Source organism: Coenobita brevimanus, chromosome 57 (genome assembly GCF_032717465.1).
Source record: "Coenobita brevimanus isolate Jiangsu-jjx chromosome 57, ASM3271746v2, whole genome shotgun sequence".
In the NCBI taxonomy this organism is placed as follows: Eukaryota; Metazoa; Arthropoda; class Malacostraca; order Decapoda; family Coenobitidae; genus Coenobita; species Coenobita brevimanus.
The window spans coordinates 39736488-39758864 of record NC_137010.1 but is presented as its reverse complement, the minus strand read 5'-3'; the positions used below and the strand labels follow the sequence as shown (position 1 = coordinate 39758864).

The following is a 22377-nucleotide window of genomic DNA, read 5'->3' as shown; positions in this document are numbered from 1 at the left end:
TAGGATGTCCGACTCAGTGCTCATGACTGTCAAATTCACAAGTCGCTCCTGTGTCCTGCTTGTTCGTAGGCAATTCTTAATCAATTTCAGCTAAAAAAAAAAAAAAACACCCTCAGCACTGCAGTTGCTCACCATTACAGCCAGGTACATTCTCAGGGCTACCTCCACACTGGGGAAAATACCTATCACATGCTTATCGTGGATAAGTTTGTAGAGAAATAGCTCAGTGCTAACGTCGTTTGGCTCTTCGTCAGTATAATATTCGCAAAGGCAGCAAACTGGATGAGCTCTTCAGGAAATGAAGTCTCCAGATCGTTGGGACAGACATCCAGTAATTTCTTAGCTGCTCTAGACAGCTTTCCAGAGGATAGCTTTGTAAGTCGTCCAAAGCAGCCAAAGCGGCTTGACATCAGTTCATATGCATGCAGCCGTTGGTTAAGAGACGCTATGAACTGATCGATGACAGGAATAAAATCCTCTGGCAGTGACAACAAGTGATCAAATATGAACACTTGTTGGCGACTGGCACCGGCTCCAGGGCTGCCAGATTTGAACATAGGTATATAACCAAATTCTTCAATTTTCATTCCCAGAATCAGTTTCTCATTAATAATGATTAATAATAATAATAATAATAATAATAATAATTTTTTTTTCTCAGAAGCGCCAGTTCTTCCATAGGGAATTCACAAGCACTCGACAAACACATACATTATTTTTACAGTCACAAGAATTGTGACATCTCTCATATACAAAACATACTTCATCATTAAAATAGAGAGAGAGAGAGAGAGAGAGAGAGAGAGAGAGAGATGTATATATATATATAGATAGAGAAAAAGATATATATATATAGATATATATATATTTATTTATATATATATATATATATATATATATATATATATATATATATATATATATATATATATATATATATATAAGTAGCTATATATATATATATATATATATATATATATATATATATATATATATATATATATATATATATGAAAATGTCAATAATTAAACCCTATAATCATCTGTCATAGTACCATTCTCCAGGACGTAGCATTTTGAAAAAAGAAAGGCTTTCAACTGTCCCTTAAAGGATTCAGCAGAAAAGAGTTGTCTCATGGACAATGGCAATCTGTTATATAATCTAGGGGCTCTATACACAAAAGAATGATCAGAGAAAGATGATTGGTGAATGGCTCCAGGCTCGTTAAGACGCAAGGAATCATCTTCACTACGTAACATCACACCCGGACGTGCCGATGGGAGTTATAGCAATTCATCAAGATCTTCGGTTCACCAAACTTAAGAACCTTGAGTGTAATAAGACACAGTTTAAATTCAATTGTAGCCTTTACTGGTAACCAATGCAGTTCAATTAGGAACGGGGTAGTCAAGGTTCTCGGGGGGAGACCAAAGATAGGCCGTGCTGCCCTGTTCAGCAGACTGAACTTTTGTTAGTCTATTATTTGGAAGGCCAATCCACAGTGAATTACAATAATCAACACGAGACAAGACCACTGCATGAACCAATGTTACGAGGCAACGACTATTCAGGAATTTTCTCACCGAGTACAGATTCCTGGTATGGAAGTTGCACCCTCTGACAACTTGATTAATATGTTCCTTGTATTTTAACTTTGAATTAAAATGAACACCCAGATTTCGAACAGAACAGACTGGATGAAACTGTGACACACCATCAGAGCCAAGGCATTATCAGTGTCATTACCAAATTTCTTAAAGAAAGAATATTCATGTATTTACCCCTTGCCAATATAGGTACACTCGCACCAAAAAGTATCGGTGCAGAATATGTGTTAAATATTATGACACACGGAACAAAGGAAACTGGAAATTGCGGCTCTGTCCTCCCACCCGTAGGCATCCCAGACGATAAATGACAGCTGTATCAGATATAACTCTTGTGTCCTTCATAATGTGTAGGAAATGGCCGTAAATGTTATAATATATACAGGTGTTAACGGGCTGTCAGTGCTGCATGGTCGATTCATTCCGGATGGCATCGGACCCACAGTGCACGGATACTATCTGGTGCGAGTGTACATGTATAAGGGAAAAAATTATTCACTTGAAAATTAATGGCACATGTTCTGTATTTTCATGTTCTAAAAGCTAACAAATTAACTGAGTACATCATCCAATCAAGTTCATTACCATCTCCAATTCCAGTACCAAATCATGCTTATTCATTATCTGACGGATTTTTCAATACCAAATCGGTCCTGTTTTGGTAATGAAAAATACCAAATGTCAAGTTGTCCAACGTTTGGTGGGAGGCCCCTTCTGCTGGGATGCCCGGGGCCCAGTCCCCGGAGGCCCACCCCTGAGTCCGGCCCTGGTCAGTACACAGAATACAGAATAAAGTATTTATGGAAGGGGAACGAAACAAATGTATTCCAACTTGACTAAATACATTCGACCATTTGCCTTTGGCCATTGCATCCGTTTGATCAGACATGCTGCCAGACAGGCTGTAAAATATACAAATGCTTTAACCGCTGTCTTTACTTATTTAGTGGCCGAACTTAATCCTATAATCTTACCTGCAGTTTTGCAGATGTTGAGCCATCATCATCCCAAGCAATCACAACTATGCCCTCCTTTTTCTGGTGCTTCCATTGCCCCATTGTAGCAGCGGGGGGGGGGGGGGGGAACAAACGCTGGCAGAGACAAGCCAGACTGGCTTATTATTAATATGTCACTTTGGTCTGAAGCATTATTTCTTGGGTGATAAGTGTTGCGAGACATCTGTGTGGTAAGGAAAAGCAACTGAGTAGTCCAGGTACTCGAATTTATTTCTATTTCGTTTCTAATCGAATATTTGTTTTTGCCCTTATTTTCTCCTCCTGCTACCCCATTGGAGTTTACCAACCTCCAAAAGAGGTTCATGAAAGGCTCAACAATTCTGAATTTGAAAATGAAGTGGAGATCAAAATCTACTGGATGATTAGTGATGATGGCCTCCAAAGCACGTTTTGTATACTGTATTTTACACAGTTGTCTGACAGCATGCCACATCCATCAGGAGTAGTACTGGAAGGCATGTTGCAATGACACGAGACTAATAGTCAAATGTAGTTAATCAAGTTGGAACTTTTATCTCGTTCTCCTTTTGTAAATAATTTATTTTATGTATTGGTTGGTGGAATGAACAGTCTGGCAGTGTGTACTGTATCACCTGACCATTTTTTTTTTTTTTCGGTAGCTGTACTTATCCCCCACAGCCGGAAGATGTCTTCCTTCCAATCTGTTTTACCTGTGACGGTTCGAAAGAATACCGCCCTTCCGTATAACCTCAGCAATAGGCCAGAATCCAGAGACAAGTCTGGGCAATTGTTGACGCGTCTCCTACCCATCTATCAGTGCCCATTTAGCGTAGGTGAGCCAGAGCCATTTTCTATGGGCCAGAGAGAAAACATGAGGAACACAAGGATACTGGACATGGCCTTCCGCCGTCCTACGTCCACACGTATCCTCCTTTTGACCCTCCGAGTCCCAGAGCTTTAATGGATCTGCATCATATACAGCGACGACACCAGCAGCAGAGCAGAAGACCCGGGTGTTGCCAGCACACGTGGAAACAGAAGTGGGTGTAGTTTCCTGTGCAATCGCGCACTGTCCAGTCAGGATTTAAAGTCCTCTACAAAGCCTGGGCTGAGTCTTGGATACGGAGTTGGAGCCAGCTACTCTCAAATGGGGATTCGGAATATCAGACTTTGGGATAGATTACTCTTCTTTATTCAGCCACAGTGAGGCTGACTCGTGAGTCAAGTCATTCATTACCGTATTTTTGGAAAAGACGTGCATTCTTGCTTAGGGCTGTATGGTCACCTAGTAAATATTCAAGATCAACAATAACCTCTGGTATTGACTCATACACAAGTCCAGCTTCTTCAATAAGTCTGCCCTCACGCTGATCTTCCTCAGTCTCAGCAGACTCGCTGTAGACTTTCCGGTACTTGGTTAGTCATGGGTCCCTTCTCCATTTGCCTCCTGTGCCACCAGGGCTGCGGCCGAATTATCCTGAGTGGAGCATCCTGACACCCAGAGAAGAGCCTCCGTGGAGACCACTTTGCCACACACCTGATACATTCTCATACGACAATTAAACATCCCTCCACCCCCACACACACTATTATACTGTACATCAGTACACTCACCGACCCTTCAGCTCTCCCTCACGCACACACACGCACACACACACACACACACACACACACACACACACACACACACACACACACACACACACACACACACACAAAAGCACCGGACAAAACAATGCATCCAGCTCGCAATGGACAAGCGGCAAATAAGCACAATAATACAAGATGCAGAGGGTTCAGGGCCTTTTGGTAAAATGCACTTCGTGTGGCGTGGTGTGGGAAGCCACCTCCACCCTGATCGACGCACGTGTTTTCACAACATGGTCACTGCTGACCACGAACAGCACCTCCAGAACCTTCCCAGAAGACGCTGCAGTTATTAATTACATTGTCACCAAATTCAGCCAGAACATTCCACCTCCAACCGTGCTATTAAGAAAGCCCAGTCCCCTCTCCAAGAGGGAAAAAGTTTTAAACAACAGGTACAACAACAGCAGTGTCATGACAGTCCACAGATCGGATGAGTTTGCTCTGTGGCCTCAAAACATTCGTTTTACTTCATATTAGACATTTACTCTCAATATCTGACGGAATATGTGCTGTAGGCAAATGTGTCATGTTACCCTCTTACTTGCAATTCTCATGTATTTACAAATAATTGTTTATTTGCACCAATAAATTGTATGGATTATAAGAATGAATTTCTTTCAAATAATGTATACCTGGTTGTATATTTCCCCCTTAACAGGCGAAATAACATTTAGGGAATATTTTGGGGGATCACTTGAAGTGATTGTAGTGTAATCTAAATATCTAAATTACTTTCTATTTTTTAGTGTAGACTACACTTAGGCGTTGAGACAAGGATATTTAATATATGAGTGGGTGTTTCGGTAAGAGTTTGTTAAAAATTTCTTAAGTTTTATATCATGCCATCGTTATCCGTCTCGATACTCACCTGACTCACCTCACGATGGGTTACCGCCTCCCTCCCCCACAAACACAAACTTGCCTCCTTCCCATTAAACACTCACTGATTTCTGTATGCTGAAGATGGATGACAATGTGCTATCACCGACAGTGCCTTTACTGTTATGACCAGCATGTTTTTGTTTCCATCAGACAAAATCATTCATGATTACTCTATCACAATTTTGTGGTTGTGAATGATCAGTGTCGCATGAAGTTTTGTGCTTCTGTATAATTCAGAACAAAGTAATGTTCAGAATATTTTTGACCTGCGATGGTTGACACTGCAACACTGCCATGTCCTCTCCCAAAAAACGTTAGTAAGAGGGAGATGGATAGAACCACTCACAGAGATGCTCTCACCAGGCCCGGCTTTAAGCCATATGGACCAATTGCTCCAATTGGGCCCCGCGCCTAAGGGGGTCCCGTGCTAGGCAGCAGGGGTTGGGGAGAGCGGTGATGGTTCGGACAGTGGGGTGGTTCAGACAGTGCATTTCCTGAGAAATGTATGGGACCTAGGGCCGAAAGGTCTTGTGTGAAAGTGCGAAAGTGTGATTTTTTTTTTCTTTTTTTTTTACGTGTCCGACTCTGGGCAAAGACTTGAAGGCCTATTTCTTGGGGGCAGTGACGTATCCCAAGGTCCAGTAGTCCCCCTTCACCTCCACATGTCACCACGCGGAACCTCCAGGCTACAAACGCCACACTTATCGATGCTGGTAGGATTTTGTTTTTTTTTGCACCTCCTGTATTATAATTTGAGTGTATAAGCGAATATGTCAAGCAGCTAATTGTGCATTATGAAGGTGAATCTGTGTTACATGTAGAAGATATTGCTGTCAGAAACAAATGTGAAACTCTCATGTGGAATTTGAGGGTACCAATCAATTAATTATATATTTTCGGGATGATTCAGGCAGTTTAGGAGAGGGATGGTTCATCAGTGCCAGAACAACTGAGCTCTATAATGGAGGGGATATATCCGCAACGAGCGTGTGACTTTAGCCACCATACTGAAATACCACACTCGTCGCCTCCACCAAGGTAATGCAATTGGAACACTGTTCTTAGCTTGTGGTCCCTGTTTCGCTGTTGCTTCCATAAGCTGCGCAGTGGGCCATGACATTACATTTTAGCAGCGCAGTGGACCATGTTACTATATTTTCCGGATTCATCGATTGATTTCAAACGGTGCGAGCATCAGGTGTGGTGCATAAACATCGTCAGCGCCGCCCTGGGCCCCTGGCAGCGGGCACACAAACTACGCTGCGCTACCCATGAGAAAGCCCCTCCTTATGACAGAGCTCAGTGGTCAGAATTATCTTCCCACTATTGCCAAGTCATGGTCTTATCAAATGATAACATTACTTCTTTTACACATTTATATTATGAACACACAGTGAAACAGCAATCAGGAAAATTACATATATATATATATATATATATATATATATATATATATATATATATATATATATATATGTCTCCATGGTTGTTCAATCTGTACATGGATGGGGTAATAAAAGAGGTACAAGGTAGGGTAGTGGATGTTGGAGTGGCCCTGGTGAGAGAGGATAGTGTTTGGAAACTCCCTATACTGTTGTTTGCAGATGATACTGTGTTGTTGAGTGAAGACGAAGGGGAGCTGCAAGGCTTGGTGGATGAGTTTGGGAGAGTGTGTAAGAAACGGAATCAAAAGGTGAATGTAGGGAAGAGTAAAGTGATGGTCTTTGAGAGAGGTGAAGTCAGTGAATGTACAGCGAGGTTGGATGGTGAGGAATTGGAAAATGTGAGTACGTTTAAGTACTTGGGTAGTGTGATGAGTAAGGATGGAGGTTTGGAGGGTGAAGTGCTTGAAAGGGTACAGCAGGGAAGAAAGATTGCTGGTTCTTTGAAAGTAGTGATAAGAAACAGGGAAGTGAGCATGGAAATGAAAAAGTTACTACATGATAGTATTGTGGTACCAACTCTAACGGACGGAAGTGAAGCTTGGACGTTGTTGGAAGGACACAAGTCAAGAGTGAAAGCAGTGGAAATGAGTTATTTAAGAGGAGCCTGTGGAATCACATGGAGAGACAGGCTGACGAATGAGGATATAAAGGAGCGTTGTGGTGTGGATGTGCATGTGATAGGAAGCGTTATGAGGAACACACGGAGGTGGTTTGGCCATGTGGAGAGGATGGAGGGTGAAAGACTGACGAAGAGAGTGTATGTGAGTGAGGTGGAGGGGGGGAAGAGGGAGGGGGAGGCCGAGGATGAGATGGAGGGATGGGGTGGAGAGGTATATGAGAGAGGGGGGTGTGAGTTGGGAGCAGGGCAGTGAAATGGCGGGAGATAGGGCGACTTGGAGGCGATTTGTTTGTAGCCACCCCAAACGGGATTGAGGCGTCTGGCAATATAGATATATATATATATATATATATATATATATATATATATATATATATATATATATATATTTTTTTGTTACATAGCCTATGAGTTCATCATCCTTTGTGTAATTCTAACGTACAGTGTGCTGCCTGTTTGATCACGAGCGTGTTCTACCTCACTCCCCCCTTCTACCGTTATAGTAGAGTAAGTTGTCCTTTCTGTTGTTCAGAGCAGGATTGTCAACTCTTTGTCCCCATGGCTTCATTTGCACGTCCTTCCTACAAGTTGTATCAAGCTCTGCCGGCCCCTATATAATGAGCTCAGTCTCTACATTAATGGCCACTTAGATCTACTCCATATTTTGCTCACATCTCTGTCCTCCCCTGTACAGTTGTTATTATTGTGAGTGCTCAGGAAGTCTCCAACCATCTAGCAGCTGTGTGTAATTTGAGTATAACTGTTGTTGCATTTTTTCTTGTACTGTGTAGCATAAGATTAATTCTTAGGCCTAGCAAGGTTTTTGTAATTTATGTAAGGTTATTGTCAGCCATCATTAATAATACTTTGTATCTGTAATAATATATCTGGCATTCACTGAGTATTATCTGGTATCTCATTTTAACAGGGCTGACTAATAATTTATCTTCCATTAACTGAGCATTACCCAGTGTATTCTCATTTATCAGGGCTGACTTAGATAAATTCACTCATGCTAATTTCGTGTTAATAGAGGCTATTGCAGTTAACCATATATTTAACTTGTTTTTTGCCATTACATTATCCTTATGAGTCCTGAATGTTTTGTTGTTAGTTTGAGCATTAAACTTTAACTTGTAATTTTACCTAACTCTTTTGTTTTGAACCTGGAACTTTACGGGACAGTAGTGATTTTTAGTATTCTCACTTAAAGTGTACATTATCTTTCACTGTTCTGTAACATAAATTTGGCGACCTCATATCAGGATATTCAGGATATTATCATAAGGATATTGCTTGATATTTTGTGATTGTGATTTGTTCATGATGTCTTCTATTACTAGACTTGATGAGGCCAAAGATTTTTTGTCAAATGTGCAAACAGTGTGTGATGTAGAAAACAGAACAAAGAATGAACTTAAGCTTGTTGCTCAACAATTGGGAATTGTTGTTCGCTCTCATCATTCTAAAGATCAAATTGTTGACATGATTAATGAAAGCTTGTTTAATGTAACTCCTCCAAATGAGCAAACGCAGATTGAATTAGCTAAGTTACAGCTAGCCCTGCAGGAGGCTCAGGCTAAGGAGGCGGAGTCTCGTGCTAAGGAGGCTGAGGCACAAGTTGAACTTGCTAGGATTTAGGCAGACCATGAGTATCGCATGAAACAAGGTGGAACTGGATCATCTAGCTCTGATGATTTTGATGTGGCTAAAAATGTTAAACTTGTCCCTCCTTTTAATGAATCTGATTTAACAAAGTATTTTCAGTTGTTTGAGAGGGTAGCTACAGGTTTTAATTGGCCCAAAAAGTATTGGCCAGTACTCCTTCAAACTGTTCTCACCGGTAAAGCTCAAGTAACTTATGCATCTTTGCCTCAGGATCAATCTCATAATTATGATGTAGTTAAGAGCTTGATTCTTAAGGCCTATGAGCTTGTTCCTGAAGCCTATAGAGTAAAATTTAGGACAACTTACAAGCAAGATAAGCAATCCCACGTTGAGTATGCAAAAATCAAAGAAGATCTGTTAGAGCAGTGGTTAAATTCTAAGAATGTGGATTCTGATTTTGATAAATTTAAGCAGATGATTTTGCTGGAGGACTTCAAAAGGTGTATTAATAAAGATGTAAGCCTATATCTTGATGAGAGAAGAATAGATAATTTGTCTGATGCTGCAGTTTTAGCTGATGAATATGTTCTCACTCACAAGAGATATTCTAGAGAAAAAAGGAAAGCTGAGAGTAAGTACGTTGCCTCTACTCAGAGTACAGGTAACAGGAAAGAGAATAAGGATGATGTTTCTCAGGAAGTAAATACCAGCTTCACCTCTAGAATTCTGAAAAGTAAATGTACTTATTGTAGTAAGCTTCGTCATACTACGGAGAAATGTTTCAGGAGACAGCGTGATGTGAACAAAAAGGAGTCTTTAAATATTCAGTCAATTGGTCTAGTGTCCACCCTTGAGAGTTCCCAGAATTCTTTAACTGAGTTAACTGAACCTGCTTTGAGGGGTAACTTAAATTCTCATGATGGAGCTCCTCTTTTGAGCAGTAACGTGGGTGACACTCTCAAGAGTTCATGTGCTAATTTCCTGTCTGATGGTTTTATCAGTCCTCTGGACAGTAATGACAGGAAATCAGTTAAAATATATCGTGATACAGGTGCTTGCCAATCCCTTATGCTGACCAGTGTTCTAGGCTCTAATGTTAATTCCTCTGATGAAACAGTAATCTTACAAGGTGTAGGGAATAATTACTTCTCTGTCCCTCTGTGCAGAGTGAATTTAGAGTCTGGTTTTGTTAATGGTTCCGTTATGGTTGGGTTGGTTGAGACACTCCCAATGTCAGGTGTAACTTTCTTACTTGGAAATGATATTGGTGGAAGTCAAGTGTGTCCAACTCCTCAGTTGTCTAGAGAGCCAGTGGCTGCGTCCCAGGATTGTGATGTCCCTGATGTGTTCCCTGCATGTGCTGTCACTAGGGCTAAGTCTAAAGTTACTTGTGATTTAGAGGATAATAATGATGATGATGTTATCCTAGCTGACACTTTTCTTGCTAATTTGGACCACTCACCAGATGAGGCAGTACCCCGTAGTGTTGATAATTTGTCTCGTCAAGAGTTGGTTGAGTTGCAGGTTGCTGACCCTGAGTTGAAAGGTCTAGCTAACTCTGCTTGCAGTGAGGGAGAGTCAGCTGGTGCTTCTACTTGTTATTATGTAAAGTCAGGAGTACTTATGAGGAAGTGGAGACCCCCAACAGCATCAGCCGACTGTGAATGGGAGGTTGTACATCAAGTTGTCATCCCTCGTGTTTGTAGGCAGGATATCATTTGAGTGGCTCATGATTTCAGTTTGGCAGGACACCTTGGAGTGAGGAAGACTGTGGCACGCATTTTGAAACACTTCTACTGGCCTGGTATCTTCAGGGATGTTTCCTGGTGTTGTAAGTCTTGTCACACCTGTCAAGTTGTGGGGAAGTGTAATCAGACTGAAAAGGTTGCACCTCTAGTTCCCATTCCTCCTTTTGAGGCGCCATTCACTCGTGTGTTGGTGGATATTGTGGGCCCTCTTCCTAAGACTTCTTCAGGATTTTCTTATGTGTTGACCCTGATTGATATGGCTACTCGTTATCCTGAAGCCATTCCACTTAGAAACATCTCAGCAAAGAACGTGGTTAAGGAAATGCTAGGGTTCTTCACAAAGTTTGGTCTGCCCAAGGAGGTACAGTCAGACCGGGGAAGTAATTTCATGTCAAATGTTTTCAAGCAGTCTCTGAAAGAGTTTCGCATCACCCAGATCACGTCTTCAGCTTACCATCCCCAGACCCAAGGAGTGTTGGAGAGATATCATCAAACACTCAAATCGATGCTCAAGAAATACTGTTTGGAACATCAGAAAGACTGGGATAAAGGTCTTCCATTCGTTGTATTTGCCGCAAGAGAATCTCCAAATGAATCACTGGGCTTCTCACCTTTTGAACTACTGTTTGGCCATGAAGTAAGAGGACCCCTTAAGCTACTCAAGGAATGCTGGCTGTCGGAGGAAGATGACGTCAACCTGCTGGAGTATGTGATGAAGTTCAAAGAATGGCTGTCTGCTGCTTTACAGCTGGCGAGAGAGAATTTATGAGCTGCTCAGGAGAAGATGAAGACTTGGTATGATAAGAAGTCCAGGTTACGCCACTTTCAGCCAGGAGATCAGGTTTTGATTCTGCTACCAGTTCATGGGCAACCTCTTCAAGCCAAGTTTAGTGGTCCTTATTTCGTGGAGAAGAAACTCAGTGATGTCAACTATGTCATCGCCACACCAGATCGTAGAAAGAACAAGCAACTATGTCACATCAACATGCTAAAGTTATATCACAGGCGGGACGAAAATAATCCAGTCTGCACTGTAGCTGTTCCACCCGAGTCTGCAAGTGAAGCTCTCCCATGCAGTATGAGCCTGAGTGATAGTTTGGGGAAGAATCCTGATATCATGAATGATCTCCAGACTAAGCTTTCTCATCTACCTCCCAAGGAAAGGCAAGAGTTTTCGGCATTACTGCAGGAGTACCCGCAAGTGTTCCGTGCCACTCCAGGAAGAACCACTGTGTTGATGCATGATGTCGATGTTGGAGACGCAAAGCCAATTAAATTGCCTCCTTACTGTGTGAACCCAGTGAAAGTTCCTCTCATCCAGAAGGAACTTGGCTACCTGTTGGACCACAAGATGATTGAGCCCTGTCAGAGCGAGTGGAGTTCTCCTGTCACTCTAGTCCCTAAGCCAGGTGGGTCACAGCGGCTTTGCATCGACTACAGACGTGTTAATCAGATAATCAAAACAGACACTTACCCTCTCCCTCGCGTGGAAGATTGCATAGACAAGATCGGAAAGGCTAGGTACATAAGTAAGTTTGATTTGTTAAAGGGATACTGGCAAGTACCTATGACTGAACGTGCCAGGGACATCTCATGTTTTGTAACACTAGGAAAGACTTTTGCATGTTCTGTAATGCCATATGGTATGAAGAATGCACCAGCCACATTTCAGAAGCTCATGAATGTTGTAACAGAGGGTTTGGCAGGGTGTGTTGTTTATATTGATGATGTATTAATCTTCAATGACAACTGGAAAGATCACCTATGCCATGTCAGTAAATTTCTTGAGCGTTTGGTTCTGGCTAATCTTGTAGCTAATTTATCAAAGTTTGAGTTTGGTCAAGCTAAATTTCAGTACCTTGGGTACGTAATTGGTGATGGACACGTTGCACCACCAGGAGGTAAGGTTCAGGTTATAAGTGATCTTCCCAGATCTAAAAGTAGGAAAGAGCTACAAAGATTTTTGGGAATGGTAGGTTATTACAGGAGATTTGTTCTTAACTTTTCAATTCTTGTATCACCACTTACAGACCTACTGAAAAAGGGAGTTAAATTTGTCTGGACCGATAACTGTGAATCCTCTTTCAACAAACTTAAAGCTATCCTATTAAGTCAGCCAGTGCTCGCTACTCCAAATTTTGCTAAGCCTTTTAAGATGGCTGTTGACGCAGGTGATACAGGAGCTGGGGCTGTTTTGCTGCAAGAGGATGATCAAGGTATTGAACACCCTGTATCTTATTACAGTAAGAAGTTCACTCCACCTCAAAAGAACTACTCAACTATTGAGAAAGAGCTTTTGGCCTTGATTTTGGGTTTACAGCATTTTTCATTTTATTTGTGTTCTGGTTTTGACCCCATAGTCATTTATACCGATCATAACCCACTGAAATTCCTTAGTAAGTTTAAAGATAAAAATCAGAGATTGACAAGATGGAGTTTACTTCTTCAGGAGTATATGTGCCAGGAACTGAAGTATTAACTTCAGGAGGAGACTAATGGGGTAGATGTAAAACACACATGTTCACTGAACATAATTATGTCACATTCGCTACGGCCATGGAATAAAGGGCATTTAAATCTACCTTGTGTGGTAGGTGGGGGCGCTCACCATCCACTCACTCGATGTAGTGCTGCTTTCAGATGTCTGCCCTTTCCTTTCTGCCATCCTTCTTTCCTTCCATCCTCTTCTGTCGTTCTTTCCTTCATTCTTTCCTGGTCCTTCTGCCTACGGGTGACTTTACACTCCCTCTTCTGTCTTTCCTTCATTCTTTTCTCTTCCTTCTGCCTGTGGGTGACTCTACACTGAGTGACAAGCCAAATGATTTCCTGTACACCAGGAAACCATTTACTACGCTGGGTGGTAACCATATAACCAAATTTTGGCGCCTGGTGGTTTAGTGGGTAATTATTGCGCTCCAGTCGGATTGAGCCGGTGAAGGTTTATAGCCAAGGGATGGTTGGGGTTGATTGCTCACGTAATGCCACTCAGGGATGAGTGAGGCTGGTCGCTCTCATCTTAAATGTCGAGACCAACTGCGTAGCCCCAGGCTCCTATGCTCCTCATGGGGCAATGTAGGATTGGATGATGATGATGATGATGATAAATCTGCCTTGTGTTAATGGGATATCCACTTCCACTCTATGTCACCATCCTCTATACTCTTACTGAGAATTTGCAAGCAATAATAAAACAGTGCTCCATGAAGAGTCAAACCTGACAGTAAAGTAATAAAGAGTATGAAGGCGGTAACACAGGGTGGAAGTGGATACAGTATGTTCCCCCTTCCTACCATTTAAACTTAAATATCTTTACTCCATAGTCGTTGTGAATCCGACATTTGTTCATAATATACTTATGTCTTAGGATGAACCTAGGAATCACTTCCTGAAGCTGGTACGTCAACTCGTGGGACATCCTCTTTGTATGCATATCTATATCTATATCTATCTATCTCTGTATCTGTATACAGTAGACAGATATACAGATATCAGGTCGGGTAAACACCTCTAAAATCGAGGCCTCGCAGCCACCTCACCGTTTCTGGTCCAAAAGATGTGAGAGCATCACACATATAGTGATGTTTCCTTTCGGATTCCCACACAAAATATTGTATAGTGCTGTCACACCGTTTACATCAGCAGCGGCGAGGTGGCTACAAACCCCCGCTCGTTTTAATCGACCTGATGGTATACTGCAACCTCATTATGCACACACACACACACACACACACACACACACACACACACACACACACACACACACACACACACACACACACACCGGCGCTCCGTACCAAATCATCACGGCCAGTGGCATTACCTAAATAGTATCTTTGTATGAGTCAAGCTCAGTACCAGGTTAGACTAAATGATTGTTCATTATAAAAAGGAAAAAAATAATAAGTTTCAACAAGACTTGTAAAAACAGGAAATAGAACCAAGACGAAAGAATACGCTGAGTCATCTCTGAGGTTTGTTTAGACTAAAACAAGACGGAGATTGTAAGTATATGCTTTGCACTTTAAGTATTGCAAAATGGATACATACTTCAGTAAAACAAATTTGGAAAAGAAAAGGGATAAAGGTAAAAAGCAAAATGATGATTTCTACCAAGAACTGGTTGAAGTAGAGACCCACAATAGACTGGTTGAACGTGTAAACAAACTAGAAATGGCTTTCAAAAATGAAATTGATGAAATAAAGAAGCAAATGCACTTGCAAAAGGAAGAAATAGAAAACTAGGAAGGGAGGCCAATAAGAAAGATACAACCATCAGTGAACTAACCGTGGAACTGAATACACTTAGGAAGAAAATGAGTGAAATGGCAAGTACAGTAGTCAATCACGAGAGTGTTATGGAAGAGTTCAAAAATGACACGGAGACAATTAGGCAAGTTAGCAGTCTTATTGACCAGAGCAGTGATATTGAGGAGAAGATAACACAAGTAAATGAAGCTGTGCAAAGCTACAAAAATGATGTAGAAACCACGTATGCTGAAATGATGAAAGTAAAGAAAGACTTAGAAACAAGGGTGGAGAAAAAAAGCATTAAAAAGGAGGTGAAAAGAATAATCCAAAACAATCCAAAGTTAGTCAGAGATTCAGTAGAGATAAACAGATCAATAGTAATCACTGGTATAGAAGAGGATGAAGTTAAAAACAAGATCACAAGAGACAAAAAGGAGATGGCAAATGTAATGAGCTTACTGAAAGAAGTATCAGAGGAAATCTGTAGTAAAGACATAGAGGAACACAAAAGATTAGGGAAATACGAGAAATCAAGACAAGACCTCTAAAAATGACTTTCCAGAGTGTAAACACTGTGGAAGAGATACTAAAAAATGCAAAGAATCTTAAGGAAAAAGAGGAGTTCAAAAATGTATGGATAAAAAGATGCCTAACACAAGAGGAACTGGAATTACTGAAAGAGAAAAGGGAGGAAGCAAAAACAAAAAATGAGGGAAGATCAGAAGAGGAGAAGAAGAAATTTTTTTTACAAAGTAATAGGATTGCAGGTACGAAAGTGGTACACAAACAGGATGGAAGAAAAAGGAGGAAGGTAGTAGAACCATGTCATGACAAGTATATAAACAAGATGATAAAGTTGATGTACTCAAATGTGGATGGAATGGTATCTAAATTACTAGAGATGAATGATTATGTCAGAGAAAATGAACCACAAATAATATGCCTAACTGAAACAAAATTAATACCAAGGATTTCAAATGACATACTAAACTTAGAGGAATACAATATATGGAGAAGAGACAGATATTTAAAAAAAGGAGGAGGAATTATAATATTAACTAAGAAAAATCTAAAAGTCAAGGAAATAAAACTAGATATACCATCACAAGTAGAACTGATTGCAGTAGAGATCGACACATCTGAAGGTAAAGTAATTGTAGCAAATTTGTACATGCCACCCAGATCAAACACATGGGAAAGAGACGAATATGAGGACCTGGCAGAGAGTACAATTCAGAGTGTAAGATCATTGCTAAATAAAATGGAAGAGAAATCGGAAAGAATTATACTAACTGGGGACTTCAATACAAATATAAATTGGAATACTCTAGATATAAATAGCCAAGAAAGCTGTTGGGACCAAAAGCTCCTGGATCTCGTACAAGAGTTTTTCTTAACGCAACATGTGAGGGAAACCACCAGAAAAAGAGGACGATGTACCTTCAGTGCTAGATCTAATATTTACAAGGCAAGAAAATGATATTGACAGTTTAATATATCACTCTCCACTGGGCAAAAGCGATCATGCAGTACTAAATTATAACTTCAGGATAGCATATGACATACTAAAGAGCAATGATAGTTACAAAAAGAGCCTAAACTATAAAAAGGGAAATTATCAAGACCTAAAGAAGTATTTCTTAGAAGTTGATTGGGAAAATGAGCTTAGAGGACAAGATTTAAATGCTGTATATGAAAATTTTTGTGAATTTTATGAAATAGGAATCCAGAAGTACATCCCACAGCACAAAGAAGCAGATAAGAAAATACAGAAATGGTTCAATACAGAATGTAAAAAATCAAAAGAAAGACGAGATTTGTTGTGGAATAGATACAGAAGACACAATAGTGAAAAGGCGTATAATAATTACAAACAGGCAAGAAATGACTATACAAGAATAAGGAGGGAAGCCCAAAAACAGTTTGAGGAGGATATAATAAATAAAAGTAGTGATCAACCAAAGCTGTTTTACAGCTATATCAGAAGCAAAACCAAAGTAAACGATATAATACAATCCATTACGGACGAGGGAATCACTTATACACAAGAGAAAGATATTTGTGAAGCACTAAATAAGAATTTCCAATTAGTTTTAACAGAAGAAAAAAATTTTGAGAGGGACTATGTGGAACACGCATGTCCACACATACTACCAGATATACAAATAGCAGAAAAAGTAATACAGGAGGAGTTAAGTAGATTAGACAGAGGAAAAGCAAGTGGTCCTGATGAAATTTCATGTTGGGTATTACGAGAATGTGCAAAGGAGTTATGTAAACCATTATTTTTAATTTTCAAGAAATCCTTGAGTCAAGGGAAACTACCTGATATTTGGAAAAAAAGCAAATATTGTCCCCTTATTCAAGAAGGGAAATAGACAAAATCCGCTCAACTACCAACCAGTATCACTGACCAGTGTTGTAAGCAAGGTATTAGAAAAACTTATAAGAAAAGCTTGGGTAAATCATCTAGAAGAACACAGTATGATAACAGAAAGACAGTTTGGTTTCAGAAAAGGAAAATCATGTGTTACTAATCTGTTGAGCTACTATGACAGAGTAACAAACACAATACAGGAAAGGGAAGGATGGGTGGACAGTATCTATTTAGATTTCAAGAAAGCTTTTGACACAATACCACACCAAAGACTTTTATGGAAACTGTACCATCAAGGAGGAATTCGAGGCAAACTGTTTTGTTGGATGCAAGACTTTCTCATAAAAAGAGAAATGAGGACAGTACTAAGAGGAAACTACTCATCATGGAAAGAAGTGACTAGTGGAGTACCACAGGGTTCAGTGCTGGCACCAATCATGTTTTTAGTGTATATAAATGATATGAACAGTAACACTGGAAATGAGAGCTATCTGAATATGTCTGCAGATGATGCAAAAATACAAAGGAGAATTACTAGCACAGACTCTTGTAGGGAGCTACAAGAAGAATTAAATAAACTTCATGAATGGAGTAGTACATGGCAAATGGAATTCAATGTGGACAAGTGTCATGTAATCAAGTTTGGTAAAAGTGGAAAAAGACCTGATTGGGATTATAAGTTAGGAAATAAAACCCTATACACATCAGAACGAGAGAAAGACCTAGGTGTGATTATCAATAACAGGCTATCTCCGGCTGACCACATCAGCGAGAAGGTACGGAACATGTATACACTGCTTGCAAATATGAGAATAGCATTCACATACATAAATGAAGACATGCTAAGAAGGATAATAACATCATTCATTAGACCAACCCTGCAATATGCATCAGTAGTCTGGAGTCCTCATCTCAAAAAGCACATTGACAAGACTGAAAAAGTTCAAAGGGCCGCTACAAGATGGATACCAAGCTTAAGGGATCTAAGCTACGAAGAAAGACTAAATAAACTGAATCTACCAACACTACAGGAGAGAAGGAGAAGAGGTGACATGATAATGCTATATAAATGCATATCAGGAAAGGAAAAAATAGACATAAATGATTACTTAACATATGGAGAAGCATCAGCAAGAGGACACTGCAAAAAATTGCATAAGAAGAGAGGTGATAAAGACGTAAGGAAATTCAGTTTCCCAAACAGAGCAATTGATCAATGGAATGCAGTACCGAATGAAATAGTGTGTGCCAAAACAATTCACAAATTTAAGGATATGTACGATAAATATGGTTTAAGACACGGGACAGTACGAGCTTGACTCATTCCTGTAAAGATACAATTAGGTAAGAACAATTAGGTAAGAACACACACACACACACACACACACACACACACACACACTGAAGACCAAGGGCACCTGAGATTGCCACATCCACTCCCGCAGTATTCCAAGGAAAAAAAGAACACTCATTTACTAGCTACGCTTTCAAGTAATACCGCCTTCTTGCTCACAGGTCTACAGTAGTGCTTAGTCCTGATCCTCTGTGTTATTTTTATAATTATTCCAGCATGGCGCAGGTTCAGGGTTGACTAATACTCTTGGTTTGTGTATTTCTGTGTGTTGATTTATGTAAAACTGCATTTATGTATAACCCCACCCCTCAACTCACGCCCCATAAGGTCTGAGACATACACTGTATTAGGCCTCCTTGTGGGTGAGGCAAAAAAAAAAAAAAATAACGGAATAAAAAGACGCCATCACACTGAGGAGATAAAAAAGCAAACTCCATCCTATTAACGACGAACACACACACACACACACACACACACACACACACACACACACACACAGAGCTGAACTAACCAGAAGTAGCAGAAGATGACGAGTGATATAGCCAAGGCCAGGAGGGAGACGGAGTACCCGCTGATGTAGATTGTGTTCACCATCTGCCGCATCTGTGGGGAAGTAGGGCTGACGTACACTGGCTTGGACTGGTAGTGGGGTGTGATGTGGTGTATTGTGTCGTGATGTGGTGCGGTGTGATGGGTGTGCTTGTGTGGAGAGAGGTGAGGCAGGGTGGTGTGTGGTATGGTGTGGAGCAAGGTGAGGTAGGATGGTGTAGTGTGGAGTAAGGTAAGATAGGGCAGTGTGGTGTGGTGTAGAGAGAGATGAGGCAGGGTGGTATGGTGAGGTGTGGTGTGGAGAAAGGTGAGGCAGGGTGGTATGGTGTGGTGTGGAGAGAGGTGAGGCAATGTGGTGTGGTGCAATGGTATAAAGAAAGGTGAGGATGGATGACGTCGAGTGATGGTGTGGTACGGGAAGAGGTAAGAGGGGGTGGGTGGTATGGAAAGAGGTGAGAAAGGATGGTGTGGTGTTATGTTTTTGGTGCTGTAGTGTGGTACTGTGACTGTGGTGTAGTGTTACGATGTTGCGGTGTAGGTGTGTGGAACGGCTGTGTAGGGCGATAGTGTGTATGATGGCGTGGTATTGTTGTGTTGTATGGTGTGGACTGATGGTGTGATGTGTTACTGTGTGATGCTCTGGTATGGTGTGGTGTTTGGTGGTGTAGATTGGTGGTGTGGAATGGTGGTGTAGTACGGTGTCGATCGGCCGTGGGGTAGGATGGTGTGGTGTGGAGTGGCGGTGTGGTATGATGGTGTGGTGATGAAGAGTGGTGTGTTGTGTGGTGTGGTGATGTCTAGTGGTACTAAAGTGATGGTGTGGTATGGTGGCGTGGTGTGATGTGGAGACGTCGTGGCGGTGTGGTATGATGGTGTAGTGTGGTGATGTGATGTGGTGGTGTAAAAGGGGGGTGTGGTGTGGTGGAACGTTGTGGTGGTGTGGTGTGGTGTTGTGTGGTGGAACTTTGTGGTGGTGTGGTGTGGTGGAACGTTGTGTTGTTTTGGTGTGGTGGAACGTTGTGGTGGTGTGGTGTGGTAGAACGTTGTGGTGGTGTGGTGTGGTGGAACGTTGTGGTGGTGTGGTGTGGTGGAATGTTGTGGTGGTGTGGTGTGGAATGCCGTTGTGTTATGGTGTGGTGTGGTGGTATGGAGTGGTAATGTGGTGTGGTTTGTGATGTGCTGGAATCTTGCCTCGAACCTCTTACTGCGACAAGACCTTCCTGATCTGAATAAAGTCGCCTGGAGGTACAAAGAATATATTAAAAGAGGAACTGTTGGTCTGAAGAGGTTAGTGGTGGTGGTTTCTCACCCTTCAGCATACAGTAATCTCATGTAAGCAGACTGACATCATGCAGCGCTACCAACACACTCGCTTTTAATCCAAAGCCATGAATCGAGCCACTGCCCGGCTGAGGCTAGGTCACTCTAAAGTTAGCAGCCCATGTCTCGCCTCGGTCTGCATGTACGAGCATCCAGATGCCAACTGTCTGCACTGCTGCAACCCTGAAACGGTCCAACACTCTTTCCTTCATTGTCCCCGCTACCATGGAGTTCGAGTATCACTTCGGGAAATTGTAAATAGACAATTAGGTCGGTTTGATATCTGTCATATTCTAGGTGGGGGAGACCTCTCACCCTGCAATCTTAGCAGGATAGCTTCGGCTCTTGCAACTTTTTTCTCTGCTACAGGGCGGCTAACTGGCCTTGAATCCACAAAACCATCACTGTTTTATGAAAACCTAATACCAATTTACGGAATTAATGACCCTCCGCAGCATTCCCACACACAGTATTTACAAAACCATCATTATTATTTGGAAGCTTAAAAATTATTTTAAATTTTTTTTGTCCCTCCTATACCATAATACAAGTGCTCTTGTGCAATGTTCTGATATCCCTAAGTAATTGTAAACTGCACATTGAGGGGAAAAGAAGACGAAGCATGAATTTATGACCTGTTTAGATTTGAAATATTACAGACCCACATATTGTATATGCATCCGATGACGACGTCCAGCCTTTGGTGCGGACCTCACAGAAAAAAAAGGTTTTCCATCTGTCTGTTCATGCACACTATACAGGCGGCAACTGTGGACCGATTTTGGCCACTGAGATGTCAAATGAATTACAGTATCTGTAGCTGATGGTGTGACCTCGTCACAATGAATGACACGCTCAGGTCAACTTCATGGCCAAAGTGACAAAAAAAAAAAAAAAAAAAAAAAAATTGTCTAGGCCAGTCACATGCGAATCCCCCTTTGTTGCCCTAAGTACGTCACAGCTAGCCAGCCGACCAACAGCCATCCCCTCCCTCCCATGCTTGCCCGCTCTCAGCCCACTGACATTTTTTTTCTTTTTTTATATTGAAATAGATAGATAGATAGAAAGATAAATAAGTAGATAGATAGATAGATAGATAGACAGACAGACAGACAGACAGACAGACAGATAGATAGATAGATAGACAGATAGAGAGACTGATCACCAAGGATGAGGGGACTTCCCAAAATGCATAAACAAGGCAAACCTATGAGACTAATTATGCCTGGGATAGGAAGCGCACCCCATAAGCGAACAAAACAACTTTCAAAACCCCATCCAGTGCACTAGACACCATCAGCAATGCTCACCTGAAAAATTCCAGTGACCACGAAGAACGGCTTCAAACCAAGGATTTACAAAACATTGTAATAGTAAATTTTTACATAAAGTCCTTATTCATTAATGTGCTGGTAGAAGGTGCCCTGCGACCAGTGAAGAGAGAGAGAGAGAGAGAGAGAGAGAGAGAGAGTTGGAGGATAAAATAGAATATGAGCTGCAGCCAGTACCGAGGGGAGACTTCATCAAACTTGTCTCTCTAATCCTATCCCACTGCAACCCACTTCCTAGGACATGCTAACCACCTGGTTCGCCAGTCATTTGTTAATCACATCAACTGAACTTTACACCTCCCCATTTGCTATGGTACAGACCTTTTACGGTCATTATGTGCTGCAAGTCAACCACATGAAATTCTCTGCCCCCCAGGCTGGGGAGTGGGTACAGGATCGCCTTCTACACAACAGCGAGGAGGACGCATAGTGAGTGGCGGTTGTGTACCGCACTGACATCAGGGCTGACAACCTCCACTCCTGTCTCACTGCAGCCAGGTCCTCCCGCGACCTCAAACTCAGCGTTCGCCAGGAGTATTGACATAACTTTCTCCAGCATGTTAATGTACACACTCTTCGTTCTAGGGCTTAGCAGCTTAACAGAATTGTTCAGTCACGTGAGTCCCCTTCACCTCCTCTCCACCACAGTCCTGTGGAATAT

General features: G+C 41.4%; 1 pseudogene; it reads right to left on the bottom strand.

Moving 5' to 3' along the window:
• LOC145401969 (calcitonin gene-related peptide type 1 receptor-like) overlaps window positions 1–22377 on the bottom strand; it is a 160552-nt pseudogene that overhangs the window by 66727 nt on the left and 71448 nt on the right.